The sequence below is a fragment of the Ranitomeya imitator genome, chromosome 1 (genome assembly GCF_032444005.1).
Source record: "Ranitomeya imitator isolate aRanImi1 chromosome 1, aRanImi1.pri, whole genome shotgun sequence".
Lineage (NCBI taxonomy): Eukaryota > Metazoa > Chordata > Amphibia > Anura > Dendrobatidae > Ranitomeya > Ranitomeya imitator.
Window position 1 is genome coordinate 455,146,927 of NC_091282.1, and position 14,993 is coordinate 455,161,919.

General features: G+C 40.9%; 1 long non-coding RNA gene across 1 annotated transcript in view; it reads right to left on the reverse strand.

The window, feature by feature from the left end:
- Positions 1–6,644: 6,644 nt before the first annotated feature.
- Positions 6,645–14,993, reverse strand: part of LOC138676035 (uncharacterized) — a 2,127,350-nt gene continuing 2,119,001 nt past the window's right edge. Inside the window, exon 8 of the long non-coding RNA XR_011320737.1 lies at positions 6,645–6,679. This is a non-coding gene — a long non-coding RNA (uncharacterized lncRNA). The remainder of the gene's footprint in view (positions 6,680–14,993) is intronic.

Consider the following 14,993-nt stretch of genomic DNA (forward strand, 5'->3'; position numbering starts at 1 on the left):
CATAAGACCAATACTGCTTGGGGAGAGAGGAAAGATCTGCGGGTACCTCTGTAGTAGCAACCTGAACGCACTCCCTCTGACACCTACCCCCACAAGATTCACCCCATCCCAGGATTCTGCCAGAGGACCACTCGATATGAGGAGAGTGGTACCGTAGCCAAGGTACTCCCAAAAGGACCTCATCAATTCCCTCTGGAATGACGAGCAGAGATATAATCTCCTGATGAGATGGCGACATGGACAGAGTAAAAGGGATGGTCTGGTGTGTTATCTGTGAGGGCAGTGTCGACCCATTCACCACTCGTACCGTTACTGGTTGAGCTAGCATAACCAGGGGTATTGCGTGACGTTGGGCGAAGGCAGAAGACATAAAATTGCCCTCCGCCCCAGAATCCACGCAGAGCTCTACCGAGTGGGAGAATGAGCCTATAGTAATTGTCCCTTTAAAGGACAATTTAGAGGCAAACGTCGCCGTGTCTAGTGTACCTCCACCTACTACCACTAGACGCTGACGTTTCCTCGACCGCTGAGAACATCTGGTGGCTAGATGTCCTGACTGCTGGCAAACATGACAGACCTTGAGTGCACAAGCGGTCCGAGACTTAGATCCCGCTTGTGACACTTCCCTGGCCTCATGTGACTCAGGAACCAGGACCGGAGATTCCAGAGGTTTGGCGAAGGTAGGAGCCAGCCGAAACCTCTGCCTACACTGGGCTCGCTCTAACCTCCGCTCGTTAAAATGGAGGTCAATTCGAGTGGAGACAGTTATTAACTCCTCCAGTGTGGCAGGAATCTCCCTAGTGGCCAGAGCGTCCTTAACGTGGTCAGCCAGGCCCCTCCAAAATATGGGGATAAGAGCTTTATCCGACCAATCCAGCTCAGAAGCTAAAGTGCGGAATTGGACGGCAAAATGACTGACCAAGGACTCACCCTGAGTTAATGCCAGCAGTTGGAGCGCAGTATCATGGGTGACTTGAGGTCCTAAAAAGACCAGTTTCAGAGTGCTCAGAAACAGCAGAGCACTCTGCACCACATGATCACCACGCTCCCACAGCGGCGTAGCCCATTCCAACGTCCTGTCCGACAAGAGAGACACTATAAATCCCAACTTAGCCCGCTCTGTGGGAAAACGTGCAGCCAGGAGCTCGAGGTGAATAGAGCACTGACTCACAAATCCCCTACAAAACTTGCTATCACCAGAAAATTTTTCTGGCAGCGGGAGGCGAGAAAATGTCGGAACAGGGGTGGCAATGGACAGGGTTGCTGCAGCCACGCTAGCAGCCTGTACAGCAACTGCGGTAACATCCACAGCTGAGGTTGCGCTCTCAAGAGCTGCCAACCTACCCTCCAGCTGCTGGATATACCGCAAGGATTGCTGTTTGTCCGTCATTACTAGCCAGACCCTGGCGCTAGTGTAATGTTAGGGCTAGCGGAACGCACCAAATAATAAGACAGATAGTGTATGGTGCGTTCGCAGCCCGGGGTCCACCGTGCAGAGATGGAACCTGCTGCTAAGTAATGACGGACTATATGGCGGTACTCATAAGTATACACACGTGGGTTAATCTTCACCCAGCGTGAGCCTTGACCTAAACCCAATTGAGCATCTCTGGAGAGACGTGAAAATGGCTGTCCACCAGCGTTCACATCCAACCTGACAGAACTGGAGAGGATCTGCAAGGAAGAATGGCAGAGGATCCCCAAATCCAGGTGTGAAAAACTTGTTGCATCATTCCCAAGAAGACACATGGCTGTACTAGCTCAAAAGGGTGCTTCTACTCAATACTGAGCAAAGGAACTGAATACTTATAACCATGTGATATTTCAGTTTTTCTTTTTTAATAAATTTGCAAAACTTACTACATTTCTGTTTTTTTTTCAGTCAAGATGAGGTGCAGAGTGTACATAAATGAGAAAAAATTAACTTTTTTGAAATTACCAAATGGCTGCAATGAAACAAAGAGTGAAAAATTTAAAGGGGTCTGAATACTTTCCGTACCCACTATATGTAAATATACACTGCTCAAAAAAATAATGGGAACACTAAAATCCCACATGCTAGATATCACTGAATTAAATATTCCAGTTCTAAATCTTTATTCATTACATAGTGGAATATGTTGAGAACAATAAAACCTAAAAATTATTATTGTAAATCACAACTAATATCCCATGGAGGTCTGGAGTTGGAATGATGCTTAAAATCAAAGTGGAAAATGAAGTTACAGGCTTATCCAACTTCAGTGGAAATGCCTCAAGGCAAGAAAATGGTGCTCAGTATTGTGTGGCCTCCACATGCCTGTATGACCTCCGTATAACAACTGGGCATGCTCCTAATGAGGCAGCAGTTGGTCTCCTGAGGGATCTCCTCCAAGACCTGGAATAAAGTATCCGCCAACTCATGGACAGTCTGTGGTGCAATGGTGGACGGTGTGAGACATGATGTCCCAGATGTGTTCAATCGGATTCAGGTCTGGGGAACGGGTGGGCCAGTCCATAGCTTCAATGCCTTCATCTTGCAGGAACTGCTGGCACACTACTGCAACATGAGGTCTGGCATTGTCCTGCATTAGGAGGATCCCAGGACCTGCCACACCAGCATATGGTCTCACAAGGGGTCTGAGGAACTCATCTCAGTACCTAATGGCAGTTAGGCTACCTCTGGTGTGCACATGGAGGGCAGTGCAGCCCTCCAAAGAAATGCCACCCCACACCATTACTGACCCACTGCCAAACCGGTCATACTGAAGAATGTTGCAGGAAGCAGGTCGCTCTCCACGGCGTCAACAGACTCTGTCACGTCTGACACATGTGCTTAGTGTGAACCTGCTTTCCTCTGTGAAGAGCACAGGGGGCAAGTGGCGAATTTGCCAATCCTGGTGTTTTGTGGCAAATGCCAAGTGTCCTGCATGGTGTTGGGCTGTGAGCACAACCCCATCTATGGATGTCGGGCACTCAGACCATCCTCAAGGAGTCAGTTTCTAACTGTTTGTGTAGACACATGCACAATTTGTTGCCTACTGGAGGTCATTTTGCAGAGCTCCAGCAGTGCTCCTCCTGTTCCTCCTTGCACAAAGGCTGAGGAAGCGGTCATGCTGCTGGGTTGTTGCCCTCCTACGGCCCCCTCCATTTCTCCTGGTGTACTGGCCTGTCTCCTGGTAGCACCTCCAGCCTCTGGACACTATGCTGAAAGACACTGCAAACCTTATTGCCACAGCTCACATTGATGTGCCATCCTGGATGAGCTGCACTACCTGAGCCACGTGTGAGGGTTGCAGAGTCTGTCTCATGCTACCACGAGTGTGAAAGCACAACCAACATTCCAAAGTAACTATAACATCAGCCAGAAAGCATTTCTACTGAGATGTGTTTTGTAGTCCCCACCTGCATAACCACTCCTTTATTGAGTGTGTTTTGATAATTTCCAATAATTTCCATCTGTTGTCTCTTCCATTTGCACAACAGCATGTGAAATTAATTATCAAATAGTGTTGCTTCCTAAGTGGACAGTTTGATTTCAGAGAAGTTTGATTTATTTGGAGTTATTCTGTTGTTTAAGTGTTCCCTTTATTTTTTTGAGCAGTGTATATATACAGTACTGTATATATATGTATATATATATATATATATATATACATATATATACATGTTTATTTAGTTATATATATATATACACAGTGGCATGTAAATGTTTGGGTGCCCCTAGTCAAAATTACTGTTATTGTGAACAGTTACGCAAACTGAAGAGGAAATGATCTCTACAAGGCCTAAAGTTAAAGATGACACATTTCATTTATATTTTAGGCAAAAAAAAATAAATATATATATATATATTTATTTTATTTTATTTTTTTTCATTTTAAAAAATACAAAAAGGAAAATGGGCCAATACAAAAGTTTGGGCACGGTTGGACATTTTTGTGCTAACAATAATTTTGACCAGTGTTTCAGACCTTAGTTAGCCTGTTAGGGTTATGGTTTGTTCACTAAATGTATATTAAATGGAAAGAGGGGGACATATCTAAAATAGAATATAATGCTGTTTGCAGGGAATGCAGGGAAATCATTAGACGAGCTGAAGCCAGTAAGACTTGCAAGAAAGACCAAAATCAGTAAAAAAGGATTTTAGGGGTACATAAAAAGCAAAAGGAAAGTCAAAGATGCTATCAGATTTTTACAGAAAAATGATGTTGAGATAGACAAACTTTTAAATTCCTATTTTGAATTTGTGTTCTCTATGAAAACAATTTTAACATCAACTGATCTTCACGATGCCAGCGAAAGAATAAAAGAATCCATACTATCTATAAACAGAAAGGTGGTGAGGGAACACTTAGCTAATTTAAATTAATTTAAATCTCCTAGTCCAAGTGAATTACATCCTAGGGTACTGAAAGCGTTAGCAGAGGAAATTGCAGAACCACTAGCCAGAATCTTTGAAAAATCCTGGAGAACAGGGGAAGTCACAGAAGATTGAAGAAGGGCAAATGTGTTCCTTTCTTCAAAAAAGGAAAAAAGATAGGAAATTGCAGGCCAGTGAGCCTTACCTCTATACATACCAAGAAAAATCTTTGAACAAATTATTAAACAACATGTTTGTAAGTACTTGGATAAGAATACAGTAATTAACCAGATCCAGTATGGATCTCTAGAAAACAAATCATACCAGACTAATTTAATTTCCTTCTATGATGTAAACACTGACTGGGTGGATCAGGGAAACGCAGCAGATATATCTTGACTTCAGCAAAGCATTTGAAAAAGTATCTCATACTATCCTTATTGAAGGTTATTGAAGGCTATGGTTAGGTGGATTTATAACTGTCTCAGTGATAATGTTCAAAGAGTGGTAATAAATGGTTACACATTCAATTGGAGCAGTGTTTCAAGTGGGGTACCACAAGGTTCTGTTTTGGCTCCAGTGTTGTTCAACATTTGTAGAAATTATCTAGATAAGGGAACTGAAGGTAAGCTAATCAAATTTGCAGACAATGCAAAACTAGGAAGGATAGCTAACACTGGAGAAGACAGAGAAAAGATTCAGAATGAACTTGGTAAGCTTGAACAATGGGCAGCAACTAATAGAATGGTATTTAACAGGGAGAAATTAAAGATTTTACATTTGGGCAAGAAAAACAAAACTTACATCTACAGAATGGGAGGAATAGAACTAAGCCACAGCACGTGTGAAAAAGACTTGGGCATACTAATAGACCGCAGGCTGCACATGATTCACCAGTGAGATGCAGCAGCAAAAAAGGCAAACACAGCTCTAGGATGTATTGAGAGAAGCATAGAGTCTAGATTATGTGAAGTAATTATCCCCCTCTACTCCTCCTTGGTCAGGCCGCATCTGGAATACTGTGTCAGGTCTGGGCACCACATTTTAAAAAAGACACTGAAAAATTAGAACAAGTTCAGAGTAGAGCTTCCAGGAAGGTGAGCAGACTACAAAGTAGGTCCTACAAGAAACAGTTAAAGGATCTCGGAATGTTTTGCTTGCAAAAAAAGGCTAAGAGTTGACTTAATAGCTGTCTGTCTACAAACATATGAAGGGCTCCCAAAGTGTAGAGGGATCATCCTTATTCTCATTTGCACATGGAAACACGAGAAGCAATGGTATGAAACTGAAAGGGATACAATACAGATTAGATATTAGAAAAGACATTTTGACAGTGAGGATGATCAATGATTGGAGCAGGCTGCCACGAGAGGTGCTGAATTCTCCTTCAATGGAAGTCTTCAAACAGAAGCTGGACAGACATCTGAGATAATAATCTTTATTTTTAATAATAATCTTTATTTTTATATAGCGCTAACATATTCCGCAGCGCTTTACAGTTTTTGCACACATTATCATCACTGTCCCCGATAGGGCTCACAATCTAGAATCCCTATCAGTATGTCTTTTGAATGTGGGAGGAAACCGGAGTGCCCGGAGGAAACCCACGCAAACACGGAGAGAACATACAAACTCTTTGCAGATGTTGTCCTGGGTGGGATTAGAACCCAGGACCCCAGCGCTGCAAGGCTGCTGTGCTAACCACTGCGCCACCGTGCTGCCCATATGAGATGGCATATTGAATTCTGCATTGAGCAAGGGATTGGATATGATGATCATTGATGTCCATTCTAACATTAACATTCTATTATTCTATGACTATCATCATTAGGAAAAGCCAAGTGATACAAATTTCCCAGCTTTATGAAAACCTGGCCTCCTCTAACCTTGTGCCAAAAAATAGCAGCCATTGGTTCTTCTAAAATGTTGCCAAGCACTTTGAAAATGAAAATCATGGAATCCCACAACACAGTAGAAGGCTATAAGAAGATAGCAAAGTGTTTGCAGGTTTTCCCTAAATCTGCTTTGGACAACCAGCATGTCCAAGACCTATACTCACTGTAGCTTGCACTGCAACCACAGCTATGCCTGTGACTGCAATGCACTCTCTTGGCGGGCCTCAATATGCCTCCGTGCACATCCTGGGGGGAACATATAGTAACCCTCACATGTAACACCAGTCACTGCCTCACAATATATACATTTTATGGTAATATCTTTGTAAAGTATGTCCATGCTTTCAAACGTGGATAGGTAACCTTAATTAGTAATATTGCAGAAAGTGAAAAAACTCAAAAAACTCACGTGCAGTCCAGTATTTAGCCACTGTTACAGGATCTGTAAGAAAAGAAAAAAATGCGCTGATGATAAACTATCCAAACCTCGCTGCTACATTTCATTATATAACGAAAACAGTGTGAAATTGCTTGACTCGACCAGAGAAGTTCTTACCAGGTCACGTTCATGGCACTTCTTCTTACTACGCCAGCCCTTTGCTTTAGTACAGATTGGATGCTAAGTTCAGTGTAGCAGTGTAATGTGCTTTAAATATTTAGGCTGAGTACATTTTTACTTGTTCAGTACTGCATGAATACTTCAACATTGTATTAAACAGCTATTTAGATTTAACACATTTACATTCAATTTTTTAGCAATTTTTTTCCAACTCAGCACTACAAATCAATTTTTTCCAGGGACAGCCTCCCCCTCTCCTCTTCCATTCTACGGTTACATGTAAAGAGACGCACAGATACTGCCTATCACTTGGGAGTTAAAGCAGTTTCAGCATAACAGGTTTCGGGAGCCCCCTGCTGAGCAGAACACTGTTAGATATCCATGATATTGGTTGATGGACGTCATGCCAGTCCAGCTGTCAGGAACACAGCTGTTGTGTTTCCTTCTGAGTGATCAGTACTGCCGGTGCCCTCCAGCTACTGTGTTTTCTGATAAGGTCCAGTGGAGAGATGCAAAGGAACGAAGCACTTGGCTCCTAATAGCAAATGCAAAACAAAGATTTCACAACAAACTGCATTTTCCCTGCCGCCCTATGTCGTACCATGGAATTGGTTGAATATTATGTTCTAGCACACTGGCTAAGGGGAAATCACGAAAGGACAGTTTCTTCTGGTGACTGTTAATGTAGTGTGAGGAGAGTTTTCACTTTATTGGGAAGGAGAAGTGCATGGCGTGCAGACACCCCCTGCATAATTTATCAGTAGCACAGAAAAAAAGACAGAATAAGCAGCTCAGAGCCATGCTTCAACTCACTTAAAAAAGCATGTTTATTAAAAAATGCAGAGGATGTGAGTTCTCCCTGCTCCGGTTCTGTACACATTGTAGCTGAAAATGTGATCATCATGTTGATTAATGCCAAACAAAACATGAGGATGATATCAATGTTTTCAGACATCTTCATTTTGATTCGCAATGACTACTCTGCATGTTATCAAGTGCATTAGTAGAAAATGAATAAAGCATATACATGGAGAATGTGTGAACGCTGGCTCCTCTTCTATAGTTTGCATCACGGCATTGAAAAAAGAGGCAAAGAAAGGGGAAAAAATTCTAAAGTCATGTCTTTCTGTTGAGCTTGATGTATCGATTCTATTTTTATTTGTTTTTATCCTAAACTGGCAGTGGATGCAATAATGTGAGGAGCTATAAATGAATTATACTTCTCACTTTTTAGTATTGAGAGTCCTCAGTGGTTCTCACTTTGGGATTTTTTTCCAAATTTTCATAATTTTTGCATATTGCAATATCATTAGAAAATAGTCTTGCAGAGCTCCGATAAAACTATAACCATCTGCACAAATGAAGTGATAACATTGTGCATGTCTGTAGTCACCTAATACTGCATAGAGAAATGTTCAAGTCCCAATAAAATTAATAAGAAAGTGTCTCTAATTCCCTATAATAAATAGCACCCGCAGGCAGTCAGATTTTCTTTTTTCAGTTAACCTTAAATCTAAACATAACATATAAAAAATACACCTCAGTGCCCTTGATTTTCATTGTAAAAAATAGTATATGTATGGATTAGAAATCAGCTGATCTTTTAAAATTTTAATAAGCAGACTTTGCCATATTTTCCCCAAATAATTGACTTAAGGTGAATACATCCGTTAAGATTTCAATACTGGAAAGTTTGTAACTGCTTGTAAAATACATACAGGGGAGAGGAGAGAGAGTGGACCCCGCTGACCATAAGAGCTTAAGCATTTTAGGGGAGAATGAGAGAAGACCCCACTGACCGGAAGAGCTTACACCATACCAGAAGAAAGAGGAGCTCACTGTCCATAAAAGCTTACAATTTTTAGGGAAGAAAGAGAGAGGACCCTGCTGGCTATAAAAGATTACAGTGTACAGGCAAGAAAGAGTCAAAGAGAGAGGACCATGCTTGCGATAAGAGCTTACACTCTACAGAAGAGTGAGTTACCCAGTGACTCTGAAGATTGAAATTAACTCTGCCGTACAAGCTGAGCTCCACTGGGAACCAATGATCTGTGATAATCCAGGTACTAACCACTACTGTACAAGTTTTGATAACCTGTAAAATATCATATCTGCAGGGCACTATGTGGAGATCCGAGCAGCAACACAACATGACTTAGCCCATTCTTTAATGCTTCAGCAGTGTGGGAAATGGTGCTGGCCTAATTTGTCTTCATTTTGCAAACTGGGAATTGAATCTCAACATGTTTAAATTTGCATGAAACAGCAAAATTGAGAAATTTCAACTCAAACTCGATCCTCTGTGGATGGTTCCCCTCATTTCTAATCTGCATACTTTGTTTATAAACCAAGAAAGGTAAAGAATTCAGCTTCCAGTATGTACAAATAAACATTAAATATGGTTATACCAGGATGTTGAATGCTGTAGTGTTCGAAATATGTTGGTATTTATGGAGGGCATTCAATTCAACATTTTTGCAAAGTATGCACATTTTTTCACATTTTAACCCCTTTTCGACATCAGGCGTAATAATATGCTGATGTCGGACACCGTCCCTTTTATGTGGGCTCCAGCGCTGAGCCCACATCTTTTCCGACACATATCAGCTGTTTAGAGGAATTGCGATCCAGCCGCAGCTGTTAACTCCGACAGTGGCATTTAAAATGCGCTTCCATCAAGCACGCCGGAAATCTCGCCCATCGGCGCCTGCGTCACATGACCGCAGGTCGCCGAAGGGTTGGCATGACAACCAGAGGTCTTCAGCAGACCTCTATGGTTGTCAATGTCGGATTGCTATGAGTGCCGTCTGGTGGTGGGTGCTCATAGCAAGTCAGCAATTCTGTTATATACAGGCGATCTGATCATCGTCTTTATGTAGAAGTGGCGATCGGGTTATGGCAGCTTCTAGTCTTCCATGGACACTATTGAATCATGCCAAAAGTAAAAGAAAGGTTTTTAAAAATATAAAAAAATAAAAAAATTATAAAAGTTCTAATCACCCCCTTTTGCCCCATTCAAAAAAAAACAATAAAAAAATAAAAAATACACCTATTTGGCATTGCTGCATTCAGAGATGTCCAATCTATCAAAATCTAAACTAAATTAATACAATCAGTAAACAGAGCAAAATAAATAAATAAATAAAACCACCAGAATTACCTTTTTTGGTTGCCACAACATTACAATATAATTTAATAACTTGTATCTATGCCAAAACAGTATCAATAAGAACGTCAGCTCGGCGACCAAAAAATAAGCCCTCACCCAGCCCCGTATCCTGAAGAATGGAGATGCTATGGGTCTTGGAAAATGGCGCCATTTTCTTTTTTTACAAACTTTGGATTTTTTTCACCACTTAAATAAAAAAGAACCTAGACATGTTTAGCATTTGCAAACTGGTAATAACCTGGAGAATCATATTGCCAGGTTTTTTTTAGAATTTAGTTAACATAGTAAATACGAGACCAAAAAAACAATTGTGAAATTGCACTTTTTTGCAGTTTCACTGCATTTGGAATTTATTTCCCATTTTCCTGTTCACTATACAGTGAATCAAATGGTGTAGTTTAAAAGTATAACATGTCCCGCAAAAAAACAAGCACTTACATGGCTCTGGAAACAAAAAGAACAATAAACTAAAATGCAAAAATGGAAAATCGTAAGGTCGTAAAGGGGTTTAAAAAGGTAAAATTTACCAGGATTTTAAAGTAAATAGAAGGAATCCCACCTAGCCAGATTTTTATTTAGCTGTGGTTGGTAAAACAGTTGGAATTCATTTTATCTACATACTGTTTTATTGAGGCATCTGCAGTAGCAAACATTTAATAAGGAAAAATCATAAAATCATAATAAAATTCCCCTTCTATAGGAGCACTAATTTACATATTTGGAAATATAAAAGCTATTTTCTGTAGGATCCATATGTATACTAAATACACACACATTATGCTGGCAACCTTTTCCTCATTGCTTTCCATTTAACAACACTATAGCTTAAAATATGATTTATGGTTTATGTGGATTCCTGAAAAGATAGGGCATTACATATGTATTTCCAGATAATATAAATGAATAATGGGATCCTTTCATTTCTGAATTACTCAGAGCTGGCATTTTGCATAGAGTGTGGATTGAACATCCAGATATACACAAACTGCATAGTGACAAGAACAAATGACTTCAAAGAATGCTCATACTGTTAGGAAGAAGAAACAAAACATCCCAGATGTTCAGCATGACATGAAAACAGGATTGCGTGGAGGATATTATTGTCATAGCATGGTGGCATGACTATCCATTGCATGAGCATGCCCTATGACAGTCAACAATACAAATGTCTTAGCAGGTCTGTGGATACCATCTCTTTAATATGGGTTATGGGTGCACTTACTAGATCAAATCAAGGTATTTTTCTAAGCTATATAGACTATCAAGATAAATGTCAGTCTACTATTAGTGACAGAAAACACTTCCAAATAAGTCTGGTCTACGATTTATAGCACAATTCACCAATGATCAGTTACTTGGTGATAATTATTATTCTGAAAATTACTAAAATAGTAAATATACATATATATATAGAGGCAGGCACAGGAACACTGTCTCATTAAATCTTCCACTGGTTTATTAAGAGTACTGCATAAACCAGTGCAACGTAAGCAAAACAAACACAGCCTTCCCGGTCTAACTGGAAAACAAAAACATGACATACAGCACAGTCCTATGGGAATCCCTCTGCTTCAGGAACAAATAATGCAAGGCTCAGCTTTCCTTAATATGAAAACATAGCTCCAGAGCTTGCACCTCCAGGACCATCCAACACTGAATGCTCTAGAAGACAAAGTATTTATCTTCTGGACTCCTCTCAATCTACAACTGTTAAATCAACCAAACACAAAACATGGCCAATTAACTTTTCTCAGTAGTTAGGGTGCTGGAGCATTTTCCTAGGTTTATATTACTTGAGCTAACAACCTAAGTGCTACATATACCCCTTCAAAACTTTACCAGTGACTTTGTCACTAGTTATATATACCGTATATACTAGTGTATGAGCTAAGTTTTTCAGTCCCTTTTTGTGTGCTGAAAACACCCCGCTCAGCTTATTCACGAGTCAATTGTCCCAGAAAGCCGGTGGGGAAGGGGGAGCAGCGGAGCAGTGGGTGACAAAGGCTGGAGTTGGCAGCTGTGGCTAAAGCCTGTATTGCTGCTAAAGAGAAATTTATATTCATTTCTCTTATAGCGTGCACTGTGACAGCTGCAGCTGACGGATTCCAGAAGACATGCTACTCACCCTCCAGTGTGCCCTCACAGCATCTCGTTGGTGCCAGTTTCCAGAAGCTCTTCCTGTGCTGAACGAACACGTGACACCACTCATTAAGGTAATTAATATGCACGCATCTGCACTCCCATAGGAGCTGAGGGAATATTCATTAGTTTAATGATCGGTGTCATGTGATCGCTCAGCACAGGAAGAGCTTCTGTAAACCGGCACCAATGAGATGCTGTGAGGGCACACTGGAGGGTGAGTAGCATGTCTTCTGGAAGTCGGCGGCTGCAGCTATCACTGTGTGCGCTATAAGAGAAATGAATATTAATTTCTCTTTAGCAGCAGCAGAGGCTTTAGCCACAGCCGCCAACTCCTTCCTCTCTAATGCAAAAAGTGAAACTCATATATTAGAGTCATTAAAAATAGGGTGATATATTTCAAGTGTTTATTTCTGTTAATCTTGATTATTATGGCTTACAGCTAGTGATGAGCGAACGTGCTTGCCACTACTCGGAACTCGCCCAAGTATCACTATGCTCAGTGTACTCGGGTCTCCTCCTTTTAATTTTGGCGCTTTTTATAGCGCTAATCAGCATGCAGGGATTTTCTGCCATGTACGGTAATACCGTAGCCATCTTTGTTGTCGTATTACAGTGATTGGCTGGACACACAGCGTCATCAGGTCTTTAAGAGACCTGGTGCTGCCCCGCTTGCGCACATTTTGGTCCAGACTCAGTTAGTGTAGGGAGAGCTGCTGCTGAGATAGGGTCAGATTCTTACATTTATTAGTTAGTGTGGGTCTACTAGTGTTCAATCCACAAATCCTGACAAACCAAAAGTCATTTTTAGGGCTAATTCGGGGGTACATAGATTGCAGCGCTAGGTAGGCAGGGAAGTCTATGTGCACATATCCACATCAGTGCAAGGCATGCAGGCACTGTATGTGAGTATATAAATCTCACTGCATACCTCCAAAAGCTGCATTCAAGTTTGCTGCTGCGTATTTTATATATACGTAGCTGCAGGAATCTGTGGCAATTTGTTTTTTTTTTGCACCTTATACCTGCTAATTTTATTAGAAAGCAATCCATAGCCCCATTTTTCTATATTTATTTGCTTGGTCACACTGCAGACTACAGCCAGGTCATTGCAATACAAGAGCATGAAAATCTAACAATTAATTTTTTTTTGTCCCAGGCATCATAAATACAGATAACATATGATATTGAACTAAAATAAAACAATTGCATCCTTATTGCAATATGTTTTCTGATTGTTCTGTCATATTACAAAAAAATCTCACTCATCTCTTTATATCTATGGGTCGCTTCTTGCAATTTTGCATGGAGAAAATATCATGTTTGCAGCTACAGTAAAAGGCTGTATTAAGCAGAGCCTAAGGCGCACCACACATCCTAAAGTAAAACTTCAAGATGCTCATGTACTGAAGCTCACACATGCCACTTATCCTAATGTCTACCAGCATGTAATGAACAGAACTAAATGCATTAGATCAAAACTTATTTTGATACATATGGATTAAACTTCAAATTCACTGTATTAGTAAAAGTCCTGATTAAGTGCATACGGTCATTAGTATAGGTTAACAAATATATTCAAGTAGAATTGAATTTTACAAAAATGCAGATTTTTTGTAATTTACTTCTGTGTGGAGTCAGCAAATGGCCGTTGCTAGCCACCTTTTTTCTTATCCATAAAGGGCCATCAAAGGTTAAAAAATATTAAAAATACTCATAATCACTTGACTGTTTACCTCTTCAGCCCCCGCGCTCCTCATAGTCTACTGCTCCAGTCTCATTGTAATGTGGGGCTGGGGCCTGGTTACCCATCCTGTGGTGAGGGTCATGTAATAAGAGACTTCAATACATGCTTGTCCTTCCCCTGTTTCTTAGCTTCATCCTTATCATCACCGTGTGAGTATATGCCAGATATTACCAGAGGTAAAATGGCTGCTTGTTGGGGTGTGCCCTTACCTAAGATGGCTGCTGGTGTGGGTGTGGCCTGACTTAAGATGGCCACTGAGATATAGAGTGCCATCTGCATTGATGACTGAATACAAGGAAGTAGGCTTGAGTGGGCGTGGTGCCCCACAGACATAGCATGTGTCACATCAGTCTTAGTTCTGGTTTTGGCAGACTGCATATGTCCAGCCCTCTGGGGTGTATGGGGTGGCCTGTACAATGTGGGAGTCAGGGCCATCTTGTCAGACGGTGGCTGATACATATATTCACCAGTTACAGAATCTCATATTTCAATCCACATTTGTTTCTTATCTTCCCTTGCCATTCTATACCATGCCTCAGCATCCTTCAGGACTTTGTGGTCCTGCAGGAGGCCTTTCTTACATGTCAACATGCATTTCCATTCCTCCTCATCAATTTCCCCACATGGTTGTAGACCCCATGAGTTTCAGGAGGACTTTAGCATTTTTAATGCACTGTTTTCTCTCTCTCTCTCTCTGCCACTAGCTCATGTGAAGTGAACTGGCTAGGTTTAGACTGATTGAAACCTATGTTAAAGTTTGAATCCCAGATAAAGCACTTCCTGCTTTGATAACACTGTGCAAGCTTCTGGATTGTTGTAATTTCTGCTGCACCTGAAGGGTACTAGGTGTGAGGTTATATAGCCTACTGTCCCCTATGTCTTGCAATAATATGCCTTTGCGAATTGTGAACAGTTATTCTTGCATGTATGTTTATTCTAAACGCTTTCAGTTCCAGAAATGCAATGGAAAAAGCTGTATAGTCTGTGTTAAAGGGAACCTGTCACCCCGTTTTTTGAGATTGAGCTATAAATACTGTTAAATAGGGCCTGCGCTGTGTGTTCCTATAGTGTATGTAGTGTACCCCGATTCCCCATGTATGCTGAGAAATAACTTACCAAAGTCGCCGTTTTTGCCTGTCAAT